Genomic DNA, 9,521 nt, shown 5'->3' on the forward strand with positions numbered 1-9,521 from the left:
ATACAGAGAACAAACTAGTGGTTACCAGTGGGGAGAAGGAAGGGGGAGGATGGGCAAGATAGGAGAATGGGATAAAGAGATACAAACTGCTATGTATAAAATAAATAAGCAACAAGGATATATTGTACAGCATGGGGAAATATAGCCATTATTTTGTAATAACTTTAAATGGAGTATAATCTATAAAAATATTGCATCACCATGTTGTACACCTGAAACTAATATATTATAAATTAACTATACTTCAGTAAAAATGGTTTTTAATATTTATTTTAAAGTTAACATTGAATCATTATGTTTCTAATATTTATATAGCATTAGCAGATGTTAACTACCAATACATATAAATAGGTGGCAAGTGTTCAAATTCTTGATGATGGGGGGGGGGTCTCCAAATTTTTTTTTACTGTATTTTCATATCTGGATAATTAGCTAGTGTTCAGTCAAAGCTGTCAGTTTATATATAATTGGAGGAAAGTCAAAGAAGCTGCCACTTCAAGGGGGGGACTTGGGACACTTATGGAGCACTTCCTGTGGGAAATCATCCCAGGTAGTGGTAAGTACAGTTTTTCTGTGTTGTCACTATGCCCTGTTTGAATAGACTAGAAATATCTATTTCACACTGTAGAACTGATTGTGTACACAATTGTCTCCTGAACAGGGTATTTCCTGCAGACAGTGGCTGCCTCCTTCATCTTCATGTCCCTAGTGACAAGCACAGTGACTCACACACAGTAGGTGCTCAATAAGCCTTAATCAGAAATGGGATGGCGTGGGATGGGACAGGGTAGGATCCAAGTTAAATACTCTGGGTCTGCTGGGCAACCATTATCTGTATTTTCTCACAGGCAAGTTCTTGTTCTTGCCATATTTCTGGATGTTAATGTTTATCTCCTGCCCATGGGGAAAACAAGCATGCTCTTTGTAGTATTTAAAGGTACATGAAAATGAAGACAGGCTTTTTAAAGCACATTTAGTTCAAGGGAGTTTTCTTATTCCACAAGGCTTATTTCAGGTGTGACCTTAGGTGTTTTATTCACATACCTATCTTTATCCTAAAAATAGTGGTACTATTATCTCTAGAGGCAAAATAGAGGCAAGTGTTAGTTAGGGATTTTATGAAGCAGCTTATCTGAAAAAGACTCCAATGTCATGGTCGGTTTTGAGCATTGGGATGGTTGGTTTCAGGTTTAGTCAAATGTATTAGTCAGGGTAGCTAATGTAACAAAGAGCCCTCAAATCCCAGTGACCTAATATAAGACATTTTTTCTTCCTCATGAACTGTGCAAGCATTGTTCCTGGTTGGGTAGTTTTCCTCCAGGCAGTGTTTCAGGGATTCAGGCTGCTTGCAGCAAGTGGCTCTACCTATTTCCAGGTCCTCAAAATCCTCTCTCCTCAGCTGATGGGTTTTATGGGCCAGGTCTAGAAATGGTTTCCTGCCTTCTTCCCACATTCCCTTGGATGTAAATCAATTGTATTTCTACCTCTAAATGCAAGGTATGCTGGTAAATGTCTAACTTTGTGTGTCCTGAAAAAAAAAAAAGAGAGAGAAATTATTTGGTGAACAACTAGCCAGACTATCTCACCAACTCAGCCTGGAGTCTCTCCTCTGAATTCTTATGCCATTTGCTTTCCTTATTCTTTTTAAGATTCTTTCTTCATTGTATTCATTCATTAATAATTAAGCCCATTAATACCATAAAGGGTTTGTACAACATGCCAGTTGATGGGGGTTGTAAAGGAAAATCAGGGGCAGAGCCCACCCTGGAAATCAATCTAGTTCAACCTTATTTAGATGTTAGAGTATTTGGAAGTCATGAAATACTCATATTTAATTTTATCATCAAAGTAGGAAATAATATAATTGCATGACTACCTAGTCCACAAAATAAGTACTTTAAGCTACTCAAGTGTCCAAATTTTGCCCCAGACATTTATTTGCTACTTATTCATATTTTCATACTTGTTCATGTTTTGCCTTTTTGTAGTTTTTTCAGGAACAAGAAGAGGCAGATATCTTAAGACTTAAGGAAAATGTAAAAGTAAAAAACTTTAAATTCTCTTTTTAAATTTAATATACTTGAAAATTTGGAAAAGGTGATTATTCAGTCTTATTAGAGAATTACAGTTTTGAGAACCACTGGTCTAATCTCCAGTTATCGGTGGACATGGTATTCCTCTTCTGCTAGCCTGTAAGCAGTTTGAATTTAGGGACCTTGTGTAACAACACTGTTGGTGGGAATGTAAACTGGCAAAGCCACTGTGGAAAACAATACGGAGCTTGCTCAAAAAACTAAAAATAGAACTACCATATGACCCAGCAATTCCACTCCTGGGTGTATATCTGGAAAAAAAAAAAGAAAACACTAATTCAAAAAGATACATGCATCCCAATGTTTATAGCAGCACTATCTATGGTAGCCAAGATATGAAAACAACCCAAGTGTCCATCAACAGATGAATGGATAAAGAAGATGTGGTATATGTGTGTGTATGTGTGTGTGTGTGTGTATAAACACATATATACGCACACATAAATGTATAAATGGAATATCACTCAGCCATAAAAAAGAATGAAATAATGCCATTTACAGCAACCTCTGGGTTTAAATTCAAAATTAACATTATAATCATAATCATGATGTAGATTATTTTGCATGGACTAAATAGTTATATTTGGGTCAATAGTTTAAGCACTTCTTTGTGATATAGTGCAACACCAGTATCTACATATCCTAGCTTCACAGTTTACTGACTGCAGTCCTTCCAACTGGTACCCTTGTTTGTAAAATGGGCACGATGGATGCTACTATCTACCCCATAGGGTTGATGGGAGGATTAAATGAGTCAATACATATAAAATGCCTGGTATGTTGGTAAATGCTCCCTAACTCTTAGCTCTCATGACATTATATACAAATTTAAAAATAGTAGATGGTAGTCTCTCTTTATAAGTAGGCTTTAAATCAGTGATTCTCAACCAGGAGTGATTTCCCCACCCTGTTCCCCAGGGGACATTTGGCAGTATCTAGAGATGTTTTGTTTGTCCTCACTGGTGGAGGTGGTGGTGGAAGGGGTGCTACTGAATAGAGGCCAGGGATGCTGTTCAACATCCTACGTTACAGAGGAAAGCCCCCTGCAATAAAGGATTATCCTGCCCCAAAACATCAATAGTGCTGAGGTTGAGGATCCCTGCTTTAAAGAAATGTACATGCTGTACTGTCATAGATGGAGGGGGGAATTGGCCATCACACTTTTACAATTAGGAAGTAAGCTCTCTGATCATCAATTTACATGTCTGGAAAAGAGGTTAATAGTACCCAATTCACCTGGTTTTTGTGGAGATTAAACGGAAGACTTTAATGCTTTTATAAACTGATGTACTATGCAAGTATAGGTTAGTTCTAAATTGTTTTCCTCAACCTTTAAAATTTTTTTCATTATTTCCCTACTACGGTGCCTCTGTAGACACTTTTGTCCCCTAATTGCTTTCTCCCACCATGAAATTTTAATATGACAGGTGTGCTGTATGTCAATTGATCTAGTTAGATAGGTTCAAGGTTTGGAGGGCCACAAACCACTGTGATATCTAAGACGAGTTTTTGCCCCACATGAACCAATTTTCATCCCCTTGGAGCAATATCACCATCACTGAGAAGGCATGTTCTCAATAAAAGAGGAATGAATTCTAAAAAAATATTTTTTATGATGTTTTAATTACTTATTAAACTAAAAGTAGTTTAATATCACTTGTTCTGCATTTGGGATCGTATGAGATAGCAATAGAAAACTCAAAAACAATTCTGCTGATTTAAAGTGCCTATAGGCTGTATAAGGATCAAATGTCTATAGCACTTTAAATGGACGGCAAAGCTCATGCAAATGAATGGAGATTTAGTGAAGTCTGAAAAAGCAAAACTAAAATCTGATAGAGGGCAAAAATACGAGAAATTGAAGAGAAGATGAAAGCTTTCTAGAGAGGCAGCTAATTTGAATTTAAGCTTCTCATGAAAAGGAAACATAAAAGAAAGGTTTGAGAGGCAATAGGATGGAAGGGAAATTGGGCTGGATAAGGAAGCTGAAGGAAATAATATTAACATTTCTTTTTGTAGGTGAAAGTTGCTAATTAACTAGGTAACTTTTTTTTCCCCTGCTTTGTTTGAAAAGGAAAGACTAAGCACAACTAAATCTCCAAAGAGAGGGGCATGTCACACGTCGGGGAAAATTGGAAGCTTAGGGCCTATAGGTTAGCTCTCTGGTCATCAGGCCATGGGTCTGGAAGGCATCTTTATGTGGCCTGGCCCATTTTTATCTATTCCCTTAGTTCCTCACTCCTCAGCAGAAGGGTCCTGTCTGAGGTTTCAGCCTACGTCGTACCACAGCATCTCTACAGACCCTCTTTTCTCCTCAGGTCAGCCTCCCAACCTCCCAGTAGTTCTTGTGGGTTCCCACTTCCTTACTTCTGTTTGTAGCTGATACTTCTATTTGGATTGCCTTCTCAGTGCTTCATTTGCTACTTTCTTACTCTTCCTTTTAGTTTTTACATCTGCATGCTGACGTTGTTAGGGAGGTAAGAGCCTCACTTTACAGGTAAAACTGTACAGGGTGTATGACCCTCTGGGGTCACACAGCTAGTATAATGAGACTTCAGGTCTTCTGGCTCAGAATCTTATGTGCTCTCTACTCTTGTGTCTGGACCGATCTAGCAACTTGACTGACATGTTGTAGATCTTCAAATAGCATTTTTTTTTCTACTGGTGAACATATAGACATATACCTTTTTCCCTTGAAGATGTATGAATGATGGTAAATAGAAATACCAGTTATCTGCATTATAAATTTTATATTTTATTCTGCTCATTTGTTAGCATCTGACAGCAACTGGAAATAAAACTTTAACTGTTTGTTTTCTGTCTGCAAATGTTTTGTTCTTGTCCAAGATGAGAGCTAAACATTGACTCCACAGAATGACTATCTTGCATGTTGGGTCTATATATAGTACACTGAGGTTTTAGGTATTTGCTATAGGTTTGTGACCATATGTGGAGGCCAGGGTGTTCACAGGAAGTGTGGGGTGTTACCCTCCTTGAAGGTGGAATTTGCTGCACTTATTTTTGTGTCCATGAGCCTAGCCTGGCCCTGGTACATGATTGGTGCTTAACACATGTTTACTGAAGTAAAGGAGCTATTGTTTCCCTCCTTCTCTGTATGGGGTGTCCGCCAAGTTCATAACAATTCTCCCTTCTCTGGGAACTCAGAATTGGTGTTGGCTATTTCTTCCCTGAACTCCTGCACCCACTCACATCCAGTCATAGTCAACTGACCAGGGTTGATCACCTGACTACATCAGGGCCAAATTCCCCTCCTTGAAATTTGGAATAGAGACGCTGAGGGGCTGAGGGTCAGCCTCTGTGGATAAACCCAGAGCATAAAAATACAGGAGCTGTAACAGAGCCATATTATAGATTGAATGTTGGAGAAAGCTAGACTTCTAAGGTAAGAGGCTGAAACCAGCATACAGAGAGGAGCAGATAGGATACTGAGTGAAATTCCCAAGGGATTCTAGCCCATTCTGGAATGGGCAGTCTTGGTTGCACTTCTGCGTTTGATCCGTGAGACACCCTCATGTTCTTTGAATAAATTCTCTTTTGTATTTGAGTTGGTTCAAGTTTGGTTCCCATTATTTGTAACTAAAAATCTCTACCACTATATCAAAATTCAGTTTTCTCACTTCAATGAAGGAAATTATACTAAACAGAAAAAAAATGTAAGGGGGGAAGACTAAACTTAGTTTAAAAATTATAACAGAAATCAATTGGGAATTATATGTATTAAAATTGATTTGGGGGATTGGTAGAATAATGCTGAAGGGCCCTATACACTGTTAATTTTGAAGTAATAGGAATTTTTTCCTTCAATATGAAGTAAGAGTGTGAAGAAAGAAAAATAATAAGTCTAAAAAGCATAGAGGGTAGTCAATGATTAAGCAAAGGACCAAATAGTTAAAATGGGATACCTAAGAAACCTACGAGTCATTCCTCGATGCTTTCTGAACATCGGCCATCATATCCAACCCATCTCTAAATGGAGTAGGTATATGAGGTTATCAATAGCTAAAATATAATTAATGTTACTCGGATGCCTAGGATAGCTCATAAAGGCCTGTTGAACCCATAGTGTCTCTAAAGCAGTAATTGAAATTTTTTTAATGATTTTTTATTGGTTTATAACATTATATAACTTTCATGTTTCCAATTTTGACTTATGTATACACTACAGCATGCTCACCACCAACAGTTTAGTTTCCATTTGTCACCATGCTATAGACCCCCTTTACCCATTTTGCCCTCCCCCTAATTCCCTTCCCCTCTGGTAGCCACTACTCTGTTCTCTGTATCTATGTGTTTGTTTTTGTTTTGTTTTGTTTGTTTATTTTATATTTCACATATGAGTGAAATCATACAGTACAGTATTTGCCTTTCTCCGTCTGACTTGTTTCACTTAGCATAAAACCCTCAAGGTCCGTTCATGTTGTTGCAAATGGCAAGATTTCATCTTTTTTATGACTGCCTTGTTTTCCATTGTGTGTGTGTGTGTGTATCACATCTTTTTTTAAAATTTATTTATTTATTTATTTATTTTTGGCTGCGTTGGTTCTTCGTTGCTGCGCGCAGGCTTTCTCTAGTTGCGGCGAGCGGGGGCTACTCTTCGTTGCAGTGCGTGGGCTTCTCATTGCAGTGGCTTCTCTTGTTGTGGAGCATGGGCTCTAGGCGCATGGGCTTCAGTAGTTGTGGCACACCAGCTCAGTGGTTGTGGCTCCCGGGCTCTAGAGCACAGGCTCAGTAATTGTGGCACACGGGCTTAGTTGCTCTGCAGCATGTGAGATCTTCCCGGACCAGGGCTCGAACCCATGTCCCCTGCATTGGCAGGCAGGTTCTTAACCACTGCGCCACCAGGGAAGCCCCTATATTGCATCTTCTTTATCCTTTAATTTGTTGATAGGCATTTAGGTTGTTTCCATATCATTGCTATTGTAATAATTCTGCCGTGAACATGGGGGTGCATATATCTTTTTGATTAGTGTTTTCATATTCTTTGGATAAATACCCAGAAGTGAAATAGCTAGATTATATGGTAGATCCTGAATAGCCAAAGCAGTCCTGAGAAAAAAGAACAAATCTTGAAGGTATCAAACTCCCTGATTTCAAATTATATTACAAAGCTATGGTAATCAAAATAGCGTGGTATGGGCAGAAAAAACAGACACATAAGTCAATGGAACAGAACTGAGAGCCCAGAAATAAAACCACACATAAATGGACAATTAATTTATTACAGAGGAGCAATGAACGGACAATGGAGAAAAGACAGTCTCTTTAATAAATGGTGTTGGGAAAACTAGACACCACATGCACAAGAATGAAACTAGACCACTACTTCACCCATAAAAATCTACTTGAAATGAATTAAGGACTTGAATGTAAGACCTGAAACCATAAAATTCCTGGAAGAAAACCTAGGCAGTACGCACCTTGACATTGGTCTTAGCAATACCTTTCTGGATCTGTCTCCTCAAGCAAGGGGAAAAAAAGTAAAAATAAACAAATGGGACTACATCAAACTAAAAAGCTTCTGCACAGCAAAGGAAGCCATCAACAAAATGAAAAGACAACCTACTGAATGGGAGAAGATAATTGCAAATCATATATCTGATAAGGGGTTAATATCCAAAATATATAAAGAACTCATGCAACCCAACAACAAAAAACAAACAACCTGATTAAAAAAATGGGCAGAGGAACTGAATAGACATTTTTCCAAAGAAGACATACAGATAGCCAACAGGCACATGAAAAAATGTTCAACATCACTAATTATTAGAGAAATGCAAATGAGAACCACAATGAGATATCACCTCATGCCTGTTAGAATGGATATTATCAAAAAGCCAAGAAATAACAAGTGTTGGAGAGAATGTGGAGAAAGGGGACCCCTCATACAACATTGGTGGGAATGTAAATTGGTGCAGCCACTGTGGAAAACAGTATGGAGATTCCTCAAAATATTAAGAATAGAACTAAAACCATAGTTTCAAGCCTTGAAATCTACTAAGACCCTGTGGGCCTTGAGAGGGACTTAGGGGATGTGGAGGGAAAGAGGACTCCAATTACTAGAAACTCCCAGAACTCCATAGGGGAAGGCTGCTCTGACAGGTGTGTCCTGAGGTCTGCCATTCTAGTAGTGAGCATGGGACTGGGCAGATGGCATTGGAGAGGAGCCTTGGGGACCATTCAAGGGAACAATAACCTTGTAAGCCAGCTGATAGGACTGGCTAGCATAAGTCCCTTTTCCTTTATTCTGTGTATGTCCCTTTTGAAAGTGTGTGAATTTAAGTAGAAGATACAGCTGCTCCTCTAGAGGAAGACCTTTCTTGCATCTAGACTATAGAAATAACTGTACTTTGAGCTAGAATTTCTGTATAAATATTCCACTCTAAGAGGAAGAAGAGGAAAGGCGTTTCCAAAGTTAGATTGGTATAGATGCCCTCTGAACAGGGGAGCGAAGTCAACTTATGGAGGTGATGACAGACATTGCTGGAGAGAAGAGTGAAAGGCACTCACAGAATGAAAAGAAAGAGAGAAAAAACACAGGCTACTTGCCTGGGAACGAGGGACATGAACTTTGTGCGAGTTCAATGACCAGATTTTCTGACAAATATTCCCAGAGCCCATAGCTCAGTAGAAGGGCCTGTAACTTTTCTAGAAAATGTTTTGTTTTAGAAAGAATAATACAGTTGCAAAGTTAAGAAAAACCTGAAATCCTGAAGATATCAAATTATTTCAACAATTACTTGGCAGTGAGTTGTTTTCACGAAATTAGACAGTACACAGTGCTCTGAGAAAAGCATTTTTGTTAAAATTCCAACAAAGAGGATTGCCTGAAAGTAAACCCCAGTGTACTTTCCAAAGATTTTTACAAACACCATCCATGTAGTATGACACACAGGAATTCTGATGAGAACATGTTTTTCAGGAATTCATCACCCCCTTCCCTTTCACTCGGGAGGTGGCCTTTTATCCCGGGCTGTTGGATGTAACCAGTGAACCGAAACACTTGAAACCAATTTGCTGGTTTGAGAAGAGGTTATTGATTCTCACAGCATGTATCTCCTGGGAGAATGTTATTGTTTAACTCTACATGTGGATGATTCTAGCCTCACGCTATTTTAAGTCAGGCAGACTGGGTGAAGTATGTGGATTCTGCTTCTTTAGTGAAGTGTTCAGGGGCTTTGAAAAATGTTTCACACGTCTGAGTGCTGCCTTGGGTTTAAAACACCATCATATGTGCTTCTCAGAAAATGTCTGGTTAGGTGAGAGAGATTTTTTGTAAGCATGTGCTTTATTTTTGAGGTGGGGGGGGGTTGGGGGTGCGGGTATGTTGGGAGAGAAATTGCCTGTGCATTTCTCCCAGTGCCAGGAAGACAATGGAAGTGATTGATGAAACACCAAATTAAACAAATA

Source organism: Balaenoptera musculus, chromosome 6 (assembly GCF_009873245.2).
Source record: "Balaenoptera musculus isolate JJ_BM4_2016_0621 chromosome 6, mBalMus1.pri.v3, whole genome shotgun sequence".
In the NCBI taxonomy this organism is placed as follows: Eukaryota; Metazoa; Chordata; class Mammalia; order Artiodactyla; family Balaenopteridae; genus Balaenoptera; species Balaenoptera musculus.